Source organism: Fukomys damarensis, unplaced genomic scaffold (genome assembly GCF_012274545.1).
Source record: "Fukomys damarensis isolate Sample0158 unplaced genomic scaffold, DMR_v1.0_HiC HiC_scaffold_26, whole genome shotgun sequence".
Classification (NCBI taxonomy): Eukaryota; Metazoa; Chordata; class Mammalia; order Rodentia; family Bathyergidae; genus Fukomys; species Fukomys damarensis.
In genome coordinates this window covers 34441300-34458251 of record NW_022900938.1, presented here as the reverse complement: position 1 = coordinate 34458251, position 16952 = coordinate 34441300, and the positions used below count along the sequence as shown (strand labels likewise).

General features: G+C 32.5%; 1 protein-coding gene across 12 annotated transcripts in view; it reads right to left on the bottom strand.

The window, feature by feature from the left end:
- Baz2b (bromodomain adjacent to zinc finger domain 2B) overlaps positions 1–16952 on the bottom strand; it is a 354073-nt gene that overhangs the window by 234246 nt on the left and 102875 nt on the right. Inside the window, exons 1-2 of one of the 12 annotated variants that reach the window (XM_019204963.2) lie at positions 5631–5761; positions 1839–1879 (exon numbers count right to left, since the gene is read on the bottom strand). The exons of 9 other annotated variants lie outside the window; for them this stretch is intronic. The gene's annotated coding sequence lies outside the window, so the exon portion shown is untranslated. Of the gene's footprint in view, positions 1–1838; positions 1880–5630; positions 5762–7965; positions 8108–16952 lie in introns of those variants that run through there. 2 more of the 12 variants (XM_010606796.3, XM_010606795.3) reach the window with 2 other exon arrangements.

Here is a 16952-nt window from a genome sequence, read left to right as displayed (position 1 = left end):
TATATATATATATACATGATATAATCTCAAAGCACTATAAGCATGACACATCTAAATGTGAAGATGTCAGTTCAGTGCCTTTTATAAAACTATATAAATATCAGGAGGTCAGTTTTATCAGGGAATTCTGTATCTTGGTCAGTAATTTTTTCTCAGTACTACAGGTTAAAACGCAGAGCCTTGCTTATGCTAGGAAAACATTCTACCACTGAACTACATCCCCAATCCTATCATTAATTTTTATTAAGATATAGTATTTTTGAAAAATCACCATTAGCAATGGTTATTTAGGTTACATACACTGAAAAAAACTTTAGGCACCACTGAACCTAGTTTTCACTCACATTTCATGGGTCAAGATGAATGGGTTATCTGTTGGTGACTGCTTCCTGTGTAGTGATTAATTAACACAGTTCATAACAACAGAGTGATTACGGTGTAAACTTTTGTTCTGATACTTAGACTCTATCAATATTTTATTTTTATTTTATTCTTTTTTAATTACTTTGCTTGGCTTTGGGTTATAATTTATTCCATGTCATGTTATTCTTTCTTCAGTAGAACATTTTGGTTTGTTCTTCATTATTTTTAAATTTTCCTCCCTTTTTTTCTGGTGGTGGTGCCAGGGAGAGAACCCAGAGCCACAAACATGCTGAGCAGATGGTCTACCACTGAACTACATTCTCCTACATTATTATATTTGTCTTTTTTTATAAGTTTTATCTTATCATTATTTTAGTCTCAGTTCATTTAATGGGAAAGAAGCATGTTGATATGGGCAGCATAAACCATGAACATAATATGGTAGACTGGAATCTTTTTCCACCTACTTATACACTAAGTCTACAAAAACTGAGCCTTAGTAGATTAGAGCTTATACATTTAAGCTAAAGTGCATTTCTACCATATTAATGTGCACAGATACCTTACCTCAACTAACAGAAAAACACTGCTTTCTTGTACTACATACCATCATTGGTTTTTATATTACCTAACAATTACATAAACTCTATAAATAAAATATGACATATTGCATGAAGGTAAATGAAAGCTTGTATTTGTGGAATGCTTAATGCCTTCATGTAATTATTGAAAAGATGAAGTAGTAAAGAATCTTCTGACAGTTCTATGATGGTCTCCTGTAATTGTTTTATAGTGTAATACTTCAAATTTCTGTATACCTATATGGAATTTTATGAAGACAATGTTTATATACTTTCATATTAGTTCTGAAGAATTTATCAGTGAGGTACATAAAGCAAGAAGAGAAAATTGAAGGTCAGAAATTATGAGTTAACCAAATTACACAGGCAGTAAAGTGGCAGACCACAGAGGATTTAAACACTAGCATGCTTTAAACCTAAACAAAAATTGTAAAGACTTTGCTGTCATGTTACAGGAATAGGTACCAAGAAATATAGAAAATGGTTATGTAAAACCAAAAACAGTACTGCATGATTATCCTGATATGTCATCAAAATTATCTCTGTAATGTATAGAGTAGATATTAGTATTTCATTTTGTTCCATTCTACAACATGTAAACATGCTCCACTTGCAAAAATTTTATTATATCAAAAATACTGAATCAAATAAAGATTTGAAAATCCTTTTGTTTGGGGCAGGTATGCAGGAACCAACAGAAAGGAAAGAGTACAGAATATTACAATACACATCAGTTTTTGCTTTTTAAAACAATATGTTTACTGAGAAGTTTTAGCTTGAGTCATTATATATATAACCTAGAGCCATGAAAATAAAGTTACATATGTTAAAAACAAAACATGAAGACAAGAAAATCATGGAAAAGTCTGGTCCACTCCTATAGAATACGCTTACCCTTCCAATGATCCAAAGCATTCACTCCTGCAAAAGTACAGCTAGAAGAGAATGAACATAATTTCTCTTCAGTATTTATTTACTTCTGATTCAATTCTAAAAAGTGGTAATACAATTCTGTCCTTAAATGTGAATGAGTTAATCAGAAAAAAAACGAAGCTGGACGGAAACGATGTGATTAATAAACAAAGAAAGTATCTGAAAGAGTAATGCAAATATAGGAAATTAAAAACAAACTAATGCTTTTTACTCTGAGAAAAATCTAAGAAAATTTTACATCTATAAAATAAATTATAAAATGAAATAGTACAAATTTAACTTTTGAATTTCACGTAATCCCAGCCAAAACTCAAAGAATTACTTTCTGAAACTTGACAAAAATTACTAAAATATGAGAAAAATTACCAATAAAATGCTGATATAAATGAGCAAAGATGAAAGATATATCCTAAGTATTAGGGTTAGGATTAGCAGCCAGAAAAAACCATAAAGTATAACACAGATATTGGGTATTTTTTATTTTTTATTTTTTACCATGCTAGAGATGAATCCAGGGACTTGCACACACTAGGCAAGCACTCTACCACTGAGTTTTACCCTTTCCCATAGCAATTTCATAAAAGTCAAGGGGGAATAAAGGAGTCATTTAAGATGTTAATATGTAGTTTACTACAGAGAAATCACATGTGAGAATGAGAAATTTGCACAGAATTTAGCCTAAGTAATGATCAGTAACTTTCCTAAAGAGCAGTTTCAGAGTTTGGGGAGTAAAGGACAGGCTGCGGTACAGTGCAAAGGTAACAGTCATCTTCAAGTTTATCTTAATCCACATCTCCAAACTCCTCCGAGCCAGTCAATTATTATTACCTTTCACAGGATTTCAAGAGAGCTACCATGAATGTCTACAAACCTTTCCCATTTTCCCCAGTCAAAATTATAAATCCTTTCTCTGGGCTGTGGTTTTAGCCCAGTGGTGCTGCTGCTTGCCTTGCAAATGCAAGGACCCAAGTTCAATCCCTGGTACCAAAAAATTAAAAAATTAAAAAAATAAATAAATCCTTTCTCTATAGTTCTATAACAGTTGCATATCTAGATATATAATATATTTTTTATATTTCTACAATTCCTCTTCATGTTACATAGGTCCTAATACCAAGCATAAAGTTATTCACTACGATTTCTTGAAATTCTTCTCTCTACCTTCACCCCTAAGAGGATGGGGATCTTTTTTATTGGTGCATACTAGTAATACAGAATAATGAGATTTATTTTGATGGTTTTACCCTATAAACACCCTTTTTTTCTTACCCCTTTCTTTTACTTCCTTTTGCCATCTCTAAAAGTATGCCTTTGAGTTTCTTGTCATCTCTATCAAGAAATGATTTATATTCTCTGTATTAATGAAAAAGAAAAATATTCCAAAAATATTATAAAATAAAAAGAAAAATTATAAACCAATAGAGTAGGATCTTATTTTTATGTGTATATGTTTACAGAGAAGAGTATTTAACACTTTATAAATATGCATCTATATTTACAGAGAAGAATGTTTAATTCTAGGTAAAAGAATTTTTAAGTTATTCAACTTGCTGAAATTCTTTATTACTTAAGCTTTTGTAAGAGGATGCATTATCTTAGAATCATAAAAAACTAACCTACTTCGTTAAATAAAATTTTAAAAACTCAAAAAAGAATTTCAATTCCTAGCCCAATGATTATTTTCACCACTCAAAAGTACTGATCCAAGCACCCCAGAAAACAACAACTAACTGAATGAAAAGATTCAATAATAGCTCGATTTTAAAACATATATGGAACAATCTCGATTGACCAGAGAACTCCCATAAAAAATAAAAATAGGTACCTGAACAAGAGAAAGGTGAAATGAATAGCTTAGAAATTTACTGGTTACTTTCAAACTTAATACTTCTCTGCAAGTGACTCTTACTTTTAAAGTAATTAAAAGAATTATTCAACATAAGAAAAGAATTGGTTCATATATATCAGAAAACATAGATGATTTTTAGCTATCTCAAACTAACTGAAACTTGTTTTCATTTGTCATTATCTACCAAGATAACCCAAGGTACTTCCCCATGTCAGGCAAGCACTTCTACCACTATACCACATCCCAAACTCCACATTAAAGTAAATACTTTCACAGATGAAATATACTGTCTCTTTATAAACATTAAATATAATGCATTTCTTATAATAGGAGGTATCTTCAGGTTATCGCATTAAAGCCTTCCTAAAAAATCACTGTGTTTTTATCTGTAAAAATACAAGTGGGAGTTGGACATGGTGGTGAGTGGGCTTTTGGGAGGCTGAGACAAGAAGACTGAGTTTGAGGCCAGCCTGGGCTACACAGTAAATTTAAGCTCAGCTTAGACTACACAGATTCTAGATCAAACGACCCTCCAAACACTAGTTGGAAAAACTTAAATGCCCAAAATAATAAGAAAGCTACTAGACATCAACCCAAGAGAATTTTCCAGTATGAATTTGTCTACAAAGTGCCTACTCTGAAAGCTAATTCAACAATATATAATTATGTATGTAGAGTACACAGCAATGACAAAAAAATATATAATTATAGTATATATTTGTGAAAATAAAAGGTATACTTTCATAAATTGAATGACATTAATGCAAACTATGTGTGTTAAACACTGAAGAAATCACAGATTTTGCCCTCAAGAAGTTTAACAGTAAGTGGAATAAAGGTAATTATTTTAGTACAATAGGGAATTCATTTATTCCATAAAAAAATCTATTTAATGGCTACTATGTGCCAGTGTTGTCTAGAATCTTGCTACCCGATAGTGAACAAAAAAAAAGAACACAAAGCTTCCTTCTTTGTTTTTTTTTTGTTTTGTTTTTTGGTACCGGGGAACGAACTTAGGTCCTTGTGCTTGCAAAGCAGGTGGCTAAACCACTGAGCTAAATCTTCGGTCCCAGCTTGCCTTCTTGATGGAAGGAAACACACTAAAAATACAGAGAGGGATTAGGAATGATACATATATATGTATATATAAAAACACACATATATATCCAGCACATTTGAAGGACATAAATGCCATGAGAAAAATAAAGCAGAAAAAGGGATAAGAAGTTCAAGGTACAGGTAAATAATCATGTTGAAGCATACATTTGAGCAATTGTTTGAAAGAAAAGAAAATAAGCTATAAAGTTATCTGAAAGAAAAGCAAGTATCTTAGGGAACAGTGTAACCATCTGAAATGTATACAAGAATATTAAGGAGGCTAGTATAGCTGGCAAACTGAAGGAAGTATACTTAGAAATGATGTAAAGGATGAGGATATACTTAAGTGACATAGCATATGCCTAACTGCGCCTACACCTTGGTTTCAGTCCCCAGTCGCGCACATGCACACACACACACACACACACACACACACACACACACACACACACACAGTGGGGGAGGATAAGGTGATGTGAAAAAGATCATGCAGGACTGTAAAGGTCACTGAAAGGACTCTAAATCATATGGCAGGAGGTTAACCATTGATTTGTTGCAATAGCTTGGAACAGGAGACTATTTGGAAGGCTACTACTACAGGAGACTATTTGGAAGGAAAATAATCTGAGACGACAGTAACCTGGGCGTGATGAAAAGGGATGACAATATGAATATATTTTGGAATGAAATCAACACAATTTGATGATGGACTGTAAGTAAGATATAAGAGGAGTGAAGATATGGACAAGATGAGTCAAGAATGCAGGAAAAGGAATAGGGATGTAGCTCACTGGCACAGTACTTACCTAGACTCCTGGTTTTGATCCCCAGCAGCACAATCAATCAATCAATCAATCAGTGTGGAAAAAGAAGAGTCAATGATGAATCTCTCTCAATGTAAGTATAGGAATGAGTTGCCATTGACAAAGATAAGAAAGACTGTTGAAGGAACAGATCTGGGAAAATAAAGTCAAAAGTCTTACTGGACAGGCATGTAGAGGAATAAAGAAAGTCTGAGTTGAAGGAAATAAATCTAGGCTTATGGGCCAGGGATTTAGCTCAGTAGTGCCGATACCTGCCTCATAAGCACAAGGTCCCAAGTTTGATCCCGAGTTTGATCCCCAGTACCAAATTAAAAAAAAAAAAATCTAGGCTCATAAATGTCTTCCTTTAAAGCCAAAAAATAAGTAAAATGGATAACCATTAAAATGTAGATGCTATCTAAACTGAAGAGATTAAATTATTTCACTAAAGCAGTGATCAATACAAAAGAACATAAGCTCTCCAAGTACAGAATATGAACAGAGAGATGAGGAGAGCCTGAAACAAACAAACAAACAAACAAACAAAAAAGGTGGGAAGGTAAATCAGAAAACTAGGACTGGGGCATGATAAAACACCTGTACTCCAAACACTATGGAGGCTGAAGCAGAAGGACTGCCCCAATTTTAAATCTGCCAGTGAGTTCAAGGCCAGCCTGAACTGCATAATGAGACAGACCTTGTCTCAAAAATGCAAAATAGGGCCGGGGATTTAGCTCAGAGGCACCATGCCTTCCTTGCAAGCACAAGGTCCTGATTTAATCAGGAAAAAACCCACAGAATAAGCCAAGTGTAGTAGAACACACCTGTAATCCCAGCACTCAGAAGTCTGAGACCAGAGGTTCATGAACCTCTCATTCTTTATGGCTGAGTAGTATTCCATTTTATAGAAAAAACACATCTTCTTTATCCAGTTTCCAAATGATGGGCAGGTGGGCTATTTCCAAGTTTTAGCTATTACAAACTGTGCTGCTATAAACATGGGTGCGCATATATCACTGTGGTATGATTCTTTTAATTCTTTTGGAAAGATACCCAACAGAGGGATGGCTGGTCAAATGGAACCTCTAATCCTAGTTGTTTGAGGTATCTCCATATTGACTTCCATAGTCTGCACTCCCACCAACAATGGAGAAGGGTTCCTTTCTCCCCACAACCGCACCAACATTTGTTATTGTGTGATTTCTTGATAGCAGCCATTCTTTGTGGGGTGAGATGGAATCTCAGTATTGTTTTCATCTGCATCTCTTGAATGACCGGTGATGTGGAACATTTTTTAATATATATTCACTTGCTGCTTTTATTTCTTTGAGAACTAGAAAGAAGAATCCAAAAATTCATTTGGAGCCATAAGAGACCTAGAATAGCAAAAGCCATCCTAGGCAACAGACACATGACAGCGGGTATAACAATTCCCAATTTGAAACTATACTATAAAGCCACTGTGATAAAAACAGCATGGTACTGGCAAAGAAACAGACATGAAGATCAGTGGAATAGATTGGAGGACACAAAATCAACTCAAGATGCACTCAGCTACCTCATCTTTGACAAAGGAGCTGACCATCCCCACCGGAGGAAAGATAGCCTCTTTAACAAATGGTGTTGGAAAAACTGCATCTCAACCAGCAAAAGATTAAAACTAGACCCTTATCTTTCACCATGCACTAAATTAAAATCCAAGTGGATTAAAGATCTAAATATAAAAACAGAAACATTAAACTTGCTGGAAGATAAATTAGGCAGAACTCTGGAAGACACTGGCAAGGGAAAAGACTATGAACACGGGAATTAGCAGAAAGAATCAACAAGTGGGATCTCATCTTATTGAAAAGCTTCTGCACTGCAAAAGAAACAATCAACAGAACTAAGAGACAACCTACAATATGGGAAAAACTTTTTACCAGCTGCTCCTCAAACAAAGGACTATTATCTAGAATATATAAAAAACTCAAAACAACCAGTCCCCAAAGATAAAGACTCATTTTTTTTTTTTTTTTACACAGGATTGAAATCAGGACCTTGGCACTTGCAGGGCAGGCAGCAAAACCACTGAGCTAAATTCCAGGCCCTAGGCCATTATATTTCTACTCTCACTGCTTGATTTGCATGTCTATGAAGTGTTTGTTTTCAAATCTAGCAATATTTGATATTGTAATTATATAATTTATTATATAAACTAATGAAATGAGCACAAAAAGGTTATTTCACTGAAAATTAAATGCTTCTGAAGTTTGATAACAGATTTTTCATTAACGTTACTGTTAGATTACTATGAAGTACCAGCAGAAAACTTCTAAAAAATATAAAAACACACTACCTCTATCAACTTTTATAAGTAACTAAGGCCTTGTTTCACTTCAAAGAGTATTTAATAGAAGACCAGGTGTGGTGGTGCATACTTGTAATCCCAAGTACTGTAATCACAATTCCAAGGCCAGCGTGGGCAATTTAGGGAGAACCTGTCTCAAAATAAAAAAGAAAAGAAAATAAGAAGGACTGGGGATGTAGCTCAACACTCCTGAATTTAGTTAACAGTACAACTATACATTTTTTTAAATTTTAAAAATACAAAAATACATTAATTTCAATGGACACAAAATAGGTGGAGAAATGAGTGCAGAGAAATAGTAAAATGCTGACTGTCCTGCCATAGCCACATTAAAAAAAAGGGCAAATGAATTTGTAAGTTTACTAAGTGTTTATATTTGTAACTATACTGTATATGTATCTTTTTATGGTTTCATATTTTGACCTTTTTGATTAAATGATTGTCAGCTTAATTATATAAGTTTTTGCTGTACATTTTATAAATGTCTAGGAGTCATTTAAAAAATTTTAAGTATCTGTATAAGAAATATCCTGAACAAACTGGTTAACATACTTCCATTACTCCTTAAACAAGGATACTCAAAATCATCAAGTAAAATCATCCATATTTCCTAGGTAGTAATTTTATCGCTATAATATGATACCCTCACTTAATGACTAGGACTTTGTCCCTGTGTTAAAAGGTACCAGCCAAACTGCTTTCAAGTTTTTCAGTTTCCTTTCTTTTTCAAAGGCTTATGAGCTATGACCTGCTTCTGCTTCAATGTTTAAACATAATAATCATTTCAACATATTGGCTTAAATAAATTACTTCTTTTATTTATATGCCTACTTATGCCATATATTTAACAAAAGTAACTGTTGCATTACTAACTCAGAAAGTTGAAGTATAAGTAAACAGATTTAATACTCAGAATTTGAATGTTTTCATAAGTTATTTTATATATGCTAAAGGTACAGGATATTTTCTTTATAATATTTCACTCCACAATTTAAACTGTTACATTAAAATTTCACATTAAACCTAAAAACTCACTGCAATTTAATTTATTGACAATCTATATTTTGTACTAACGATATTAGAATTAGAATTTTACATCTGGTGCAACAAAAAAGGATTCAAAAGATTCTAAAGACTAAGTATTTCTTAACCCTTAAAAACATGTACTCTCATAGAGCTAGGGAAGTAGCACAGTAGAAGATTCCATACATGGTCAAAACAACAAAAAAAATATCTATCATTTTTGTGACCCAAATAGTGTATTTGTTGCTTTGCTGTATTTGTTGGGTTTTTCTTAGGAGAGGGAAGGAGGAGTTAGGCTATATATACAAATCTGCTCAGTAGAAACAAGTCAGCAGCTCACATGTTCTTGGAAATCACTGTTTGCTATCAAGCAACCTTAAGAGTTATCAATTACTCTTCAGTTGAACCAGTTCCTCAATTTTAAACTTGCAAATTTCTTATTAAAAAACATTAACACAATTAATTATTTTCCTCATTCTGTAACAATCACTACTAGTATAAATAACTTGGGCAACCAAATATGAAAATTTTTATCAAATAGCTTCAAAGAATTACTAAAAATGTATTGAAAAATTCAAATTATTTACTGTAGAATATATTTAAATTTGCATAATAAAATCTAAAATTAAAATAGATGTGTAAAAGCATGAATTGAGACTTTCCATTAACATTTTGAACCTGCAAGGTTTTACATTTCTGAAATTCACTACTAAGAAAAGATAATTTCTTGTCATTCAAATACATCCTCCATAATGCCAACAGAGCTACATCTGCCCCCCGCCCCGTAATGGAGATTAAACCTAGGCCTCCTTGCATGCTAGGCAAATAGTCTACCAAAGAGGAGATATCTTTCTATAGACTAAATTTAGTGAGCTAAATCTAATCATGTCTTTCCCCCAACAACTTAATGTTTCAACAGAAAACACTAATGATAACCCCTCACATCCAAGTTTCTTCATCTCCAGCCTAAGTATCAACTTCCAATGTTATTTGCTAGTACTTCATACAGTACCTAAATGTGAAGCCTGCCTGTCTTTTCTCATTTTACCAGCCTGGACAAACTTTAATTTATACTTCAAAAATTTGCTAAAACACCAAGTTGATCAACTAATATTTACTGACATCAAGTTTAAGACCCAGTGTTGTACATGACAAATATGCAACTTTTAGATAAAAAGATGAAGTTCCTGCGCTCAGAAGAGTGTAAAAATCTGATGACTTTCTCCTATTACTCCTTTTAGAACTATTTCTAATTAGAGATTAATACTCTAATTAATCACATTGTCCTTTTAGAATTAAGCATAATTCTCCTTAAGTATTTACTCTATAGAAATTATTTACAAAATGGTTTATCCCCCATATCTGTGAACAAAAAAGTATGTTATTCCATCTCTTTAGTCTCTACACCTTGCCAAATGAATTACCAATAGTAGCTGCTCAATGCTACAATGAATTATACTCAGCAGAGCATGAACAAATAAATGCCAAGTGAAAGAAAAATGTCTTTTATAGCAATACCTTACCATTATACAAACACACTTAAGTAGACTTTAATATAAAAATATATATTTATAAATTAATAATAAATCATCTTAGCAAAGTATAACTCCAAAATATAAATTTAATTCAGTGTTTCACAGGTTCTACAAATATATTGGATAAGACATTTCATTAAAATAAGGATACCCTAATTTTGCAGATGTTTAGCATTGCTGGTCTTTCTGAGTACCAGTAGATCTCTTTAGTCATTATAAAAAATCAAAACACACACTTGGAAATGTCCTCTCTGTGAATAGTCAACTACTGAGATGAGAATTCTTGCTTAATTCTGTGACTTTGCTCAATTTTATTTACAAATAAATAATCTACTCCATAAATCATCATTGCCATGTATCTGTAAAGCTTAAAGAATTAAAACATTTGTTAAAAATTTTCAATATGAAATCACTTCTTAAAATTCTAGTAACAAATTTAAATTTAGTACAATTAGCCACTTTGTCTCAAGGAAATACACAAAAGCAAAAAAAAAAAAGACTAGTTGGGTGTGGTGGCACAGGCCTGTAATCCTATAATCCTAGTACTCTGAAGGCTGAGGTAGGAGGATTAGGAATGCAAGGCCAGTATGGACTACATAGGAAAATCCTATCTTAATCATCATCAACAACAACAACAACAACAACAAAACAAATAGAAAAACTTCAAGGGAAAGGAATAAATAGAAACAAAGTATTTGTAAATAGGGAGGAGTGGAGGGGTTGAAAGGAGGGCAAGACTGGATAAAGAAGATGTGGTTTTTCTATAAAATGGAATACTACTCAGCCATAAAGAATGAGAAATTAGAGTCATTCATAGGAAAATGGATATATATTGAGGATATACTCTTAAGTGAAATAAATAAGTCACACATATGTAAATACCGAATAGTTTCTCTGGTGTTAAAAACTATAATAGCACACAAGATCCTAATGGGATAATAACAATGTGAAATAGGAAGAAAGGGGCTAAAGGTGTAGGGAAAGTGGGAAGGGTAGAGGAAAGGGAATAAGGGAAAAGAAAAAAATATGAGAAAATGAAAAAATGGAAATAAAGTATTTGTAAATGGGGAGGTGAGGAGGGAGTGAAAGGAGGGCAGGGACAAGGGGAAAAAAATGAAAATCAAGACCTGTCATGTTAAAGGTACAAGATCCCAGTAATGAATGTAACTGTACTGTATACCTAGAATGTACCAATAAACTCAATAAAAAGAAAGAAAGGAGGGCAGGGGGGTGAAGAAAAAATAAGTAAGATATATCATGCAAAGCTACAAATTCCCAATGATGAATGTCACCATACTGTATACCTAAAATGTACCAATAAACTTAATTGAAAAAAAAACCAGAAAAACTAAAAGCACGCTAGAGTTAAAGTAGCAGAGCTCAGCAAGGAGATTTTTGTGGGAATCTAGAGTGTAAGTGCAAATTCAAAAATTGAACAATTTCTTCAAAAATATGACAGTCACAATGATCACTTTTAGTGTAAGATGAAAGCATGAAGTCAAATTTTTATTGGGATGAAGAGAAAATTCTACTATTTAGTATACAAACTGAGATTGCCACCAACAGTGGGGCTAAGTACTAGGCATTTCACAGATCACATATATCACAAGTTGGGATACATGTGAAAAATACAAATTTCATGTTGTAAAGAAGCTCACGAAGGTTTCCATATTCATTTAGATAATGTCTGAAATCATAATTTGTAGATTCTATGGTGATATGGATTTTTAAATTGCATTAACTATTTTTTTCTCATTGAGTTTATTGGTACATTTTAGGTATACAGTAGCATTAACTATTTTAAACCAACTTTCATGAAAATGAGAGGTTTTAAAAAATTTCTTTTAAAAAAATCATAGATTAAACACACTACTCAATAGAATCTTAAGAAACAACACAAAATGTCAAAGCTGTTGCTTCTGCTTGCAGTTATCAGTCACACTGATGATCTTTGCCAAAAAGAATAAAGAATTTAAAATAAATTATTTTAATTTCTGTATTATTGTTAACCATCACCCTAAGTATTTAATATACTTTGAGATACTAGATAATAACAACGCAAAGCTTTTAAAGTTACCAAAATATTTTAGAGTATTTTTATATCATCTTTATCTCACCCTATCATTATCTGTATTTATTAGTTTATTGCTTATCCTACACAAAGTACTGAATGTTAGTACATTTACATAATTCACAAACAAATATACACATATTGGTGATTTAAACTCCAAAACAGTTTTGGTGATAGGGAAACAATCAAAATAGTTTAAAGATCACTATTAAAGACTATATGAATCTAAAAATAATGTAGGGCTCAAGATGCAGCTCAAGAGAACACATGCTTAGTATGTACAAGGGGCTGGCTTTAATCTCCAGCACCAAAAAAATAAATTAATCAAATAATGAAAATAATGTAGTCTAAGATATATCTTCCAAACCTTACAGTGAACCAGACAGAAGGATAATAATATTTAAGAAGACACCCATTGTTAATCATGTACTAAAAAAAAAAAAAAAATCAAAGAATGCTCTTTAGAAAACATAAACAGACAAATTACTGCCTGTTGGAGAATAGGAGGAATATAGGAATTAACATTTTTTAAGGCAACAACCAAGAGAAAGAAGCTTTAATTCAAGATCCTAAAGCAAATATTTCAAAAAACTATACTGCTTCTTAGTTGTAAAGAAAGGGAAAAATAGAAAGAAGCAATTATCTATCAATCTGATAGTTCTGTTTATAATCTGGATTTAGCCCTGAATTCAGTCCTCTTCACCAAAAACAAAAAACAAGCAAAATTTCCACCTACTCTATAAAAAAGTTCACTGTAATTTTTTCTTTTCACTTTTCATTCTGAGACTTGAAGCTAGGGCATCCAACATACTAAGCAAATGTTATGCCACAGAGCTACACCTCTAGTGCCCTTAACATTTTTATTATTATCAACCATTTACTTCCTGATGATAAGACTGGACTTGTGACTCCATGGTATAGAGCTTAGTCAGCCTGAGTGAGGGCCCCAGGTCTGATCTCCAGTGGTACAAAAAAAAAAAGGAAAACATTGTTTTATTGATAATAAACATATAATAATGTCTGCTGACAACTCACAGTATTTTAATGCATTCTTCTCAGAGTATAAGAGGTATATGTATTTTTCATAATTTATTTAATAATATATGAAAATTTGGGATATAGAGGGATGGCATAAAATAATATCAAAATCTCATTCCCTATGAGACATTTTGGGGGGTGTTACTGGGAATTGGACCAGGGCCTTCCCCCTAAGCTATGAACCCAGCTTGTTTTTTCTTTTCTCTTTTGAGACAAGGTCTCACTACATCATTATGCCAGTTTGGACTCGAACCTGTGATCTTCCTTCTTCAGCCTCCCAGAGTGCTAGGATTATACATGTGTGTCTCATGCCAGGCTAATGTATTATTTTAAAATCTATGAATGAAAATCAAATTATAACCATTTAAAGATGCAACTGTAGAGAATGGATAGAAATCTAACCATTTACAGGAAAGAAAAGCTTTTTCCAACTGTTAAAAAAACTTTTTCATAATATTTTCTAGACAAATAGACAAGTATAAAACAAATGAAAGTTGTCCCAGGTTGTGTGTGTGTGTGTGTGTGTGTGTGTGTGTGTGTGTGTGTATGTGGACTGACTGGTTTTACACTGGTTGCTTATGTCCATTAAACAGGAGTTGTTAAAGCTAGGTGTGGTACTCCTACCTGTAACCCCAGCACTCTGCATGGCTGAGGCAGAAGGATCATAAAGTTGGGCCCAGACTGGGCAAGTTAGGGAGATCCAGTCTCAAAATTTAAAAATTAAAAATAAAAAGGCTGGTAATTTAGCTCAGTGCAAAGGCCCTGTGTTCAATCCCCAGTACTGGTGTTCGGGGAACAAAACAAAACAGGAGTTGTAAAAGGTCATGGTAATTACAGGTTAAAGGTCAGAAAGCTCTTTAATTTGGGTGCTGGCTGCCTTACCAGATCCTTAGTCCTGTTTTGTTTCTATGGCAACAAAAGTAGGAGCAGAAAAACAGAAGAAAACACTTTAAAATAATAGTTAAGTGAAGAAAGAATATATTAAATGACAGACATCAATTTAATTTTCAAAAAATAAATTTAAAGTGGTTCTTACAGTATTAAAGATACTTAAAGGGAGAATAACTAACATTCCAATGTACTTTCCTCAATTTTTTTTTAATGAGAAAAGTACTTACATGTTACTTACAACTGTGTGTGTGTGTGTGTGTGTGTGTGTGTGTGTCTGTGTGTCTGTGTGTGTATGGTTGTATGGGGTTGGGATTGAACAAAGGGCCTCAAACACAAGCAGTAAGTACTCTGTCACTGATTTAAATCACTAGCCCTACTTTTCCAAATTTTGACTCCACTTCCACTATAGGTTGCCAAAACAAAATAAGGGGTCATCAAATGATAAGATTTAATTTCTAGCAAAAACCACAACTAAAAGTAAAGCTTTTAAACATCCTACCATATTTTTGTGATCCTAATTAGGATTTTAAACTTTAACTTTCATGTAACAGTTGATTCTAAAATAATCTTTCAAGCCAAGCAAACTTTTAAGAATGAAAAGAAGTCTCTGCTAATACTGCTACCAAACTTTCACATAGGTGTACCTCATACAGTGAATTATATGTAAAGTCCCTGGAATGAAAATTTTCTCAGTAGATTTACAATAATAAGTATTTCTAGGGTCATGGTAGGCCTATGAGTATCTAATACCATGACGTTAAAAGACCTTTTAAAATGCTCATTCTTTTTCAAGTTACTTTACGTTCAAAATTTTTTCCTTCATGGCATTCCTGCTCTAAAGAATCTGAATCTCTCTCTCTTCTCTTATCCTCACTCAAGGGAAGGAAGCTGGCCTTTCAGAAGCTGCACTATGGAAATGATCATGTGACAAGGAACTAAAGCTTCCCACCAAGAGCCAACAAAGAAGAGAAACCTGCCAATTATCACGTGAGCTTGGAAGAAGATCCTAAAACTCAGTGGAGCCTTGTAAATGTCTACTGTTAAAACTGAAAGCTCTAAACCAAAATTGCCTAAGACACTCCAAGACTCCTAAACCACAGAAATTGAATTAATATGTATGTGAAGTTGCTAATTTTTAAAGTTCTTAAACAGAACTAGATAATTAATATAGTATCTTGCTCATCTTTTTATTCTTCTCACCCAACAGAGTTCCCTGCCTTGTGCAGATACTTAACAAGTAAACAACAAAGAAAAGTATTGAGATTTGTGATGCAAGTTGCCCAAAATTCAGCTAATTCCCTTGCTCTACTGCTGCCAGAAACAAAAATTTAAGCCCCTAACTCTGTATGACAACTGAAATAAAAAGAAAACACATGTTCACTTAATAAAATATATAATGTGCTAATCTGTACCATAAGAGAAGAAAAGGTATTTGTAAAATCTTTATTTTTGCCTTTATCACTATTTTCCACAGTAAACATGTAAACTTTGGCTAAATTTCTGTATCTTATTTTTGTAATCTGGAATGTTCTATTTATTCCCCCATCCACGTGTTATCCTCTTACAAAAATATTACTAAGAAGAAAAATTATGGAAGATTCTAACAAAGGCATAAAATGATTACTTATGTCCTAAGGACATCATACTGAGTTTCCTCATCCTTTCACTATTTTTTCTTTTTTATAATAAAATACATATCTATAATATAAAATTTACTATTTTAAAGATTTTAAGTTTTCTTAAAATTTCAAAGATCTTTAAAAGTATTTTAAGTGTGTATTCACAATTATATGTAACCACCAACACTAATAATTTATAGGCTTTTAATTGCCTTTGAATTAAAATTCTTAGAATAAAGAAATTGAGTTAATAATACTTTAATTTGCCTTTAAAAATAAATAAAAAATTAAAAAGAACTTTTTACCAACTCCAGTTTGTATAATTGAAGAAAAATCTTTGGCAAATGAGAATAATAAATCTGATTTTTTGACAGCTATAGCTTTAATTAAAAATGTTGAGCTATAATGTAAATTCAGCTAAAGTGAACCATTATTCTGATAAATTTTTATTTCAATACAAAGTGGATTTTGTAGCTACAAAGCTACAAGATACTTTCCAAGATCTTCAAGTAACCTAAATCTTTGGACTGATATAAGTATTGTATACCTAGATAATTTCTAAGACAAATACTGAAACATTAATTACACTAAATTGTAAACATATATAATAATGCTTCTTACCTGTATATGCTACTAAAAACCTATAATTTTGGGTCATGTTAATGAAAGCATTAATTTTTGCCACTTTAAGAAGGGTCAAATATGCATAGCCATAAAAAGTTGTGTTGTGTGTGCTCTTGAGCTCTGATAGTCAGCTAATCTCCTGATGTATAAAACAGTTCTTTTTTTTTTTTTTTT